Source organism: Octopus bimaculoides, chromosome 1 (assembly GCF_001194135.2).
Source record: "Octopus bimaculoides isolate UCB-OBI-ISO-001 chromosome 1, ASM119413v2, whole genome shotgun sequence".
NCBI lineage: Eukaryota > Metazoa > Mollusca > Cephalopoda > Octopoda > Octopodidae > Octopus > Octopus bimaculoides.
In genome coordinates, this window is record NC_068981.1 from 197,097,177 (window position 1) to 197,097,756 (window position 580).

Sequence of the window (580 nt, forward strand, 5' to 3'; positions counted from 1 at the left end):
ATGTTTAGAACAGCCCTGGGGGGGGGTTATGGAGAGGTGGGGCAGAGGTGTTGTGTGTGGAGGGGGGGACATGTGGTGATGAGTGCACGTGGGAGGGTGGGGGTGTTTATGTGTGTGGGATGGTCAGTGAGGCTGATAGATGGTGATGGTGGGGGGAGGTGCATTGGGTGAATGATCAGAATGTGTAGTTGTGTGTGTGTAGATGTGTGTGTAGGTGTGTGTGTGTAAAAGGTATCAATTAACCTTATTTCAGTGGGACAGTATATATATACATATGTGAGTGTGTGCATGCGCATGTGTGTATAGATATATATACGTGTGTATGTGTGTGTATATATATATATATATATATATACATACATACATATTTGCATATATCATCATCATCATCATCATCATCATATATGCAAATATATATATATATGTATATATATGTATATATATATATATATGTATATATATGTATGTATATATATATATATATATGTATATATATGTATGTATATATATATATATATGTATATATATGTATGTATATATATATATATATGTATATATATGTATGTATATATATATATAT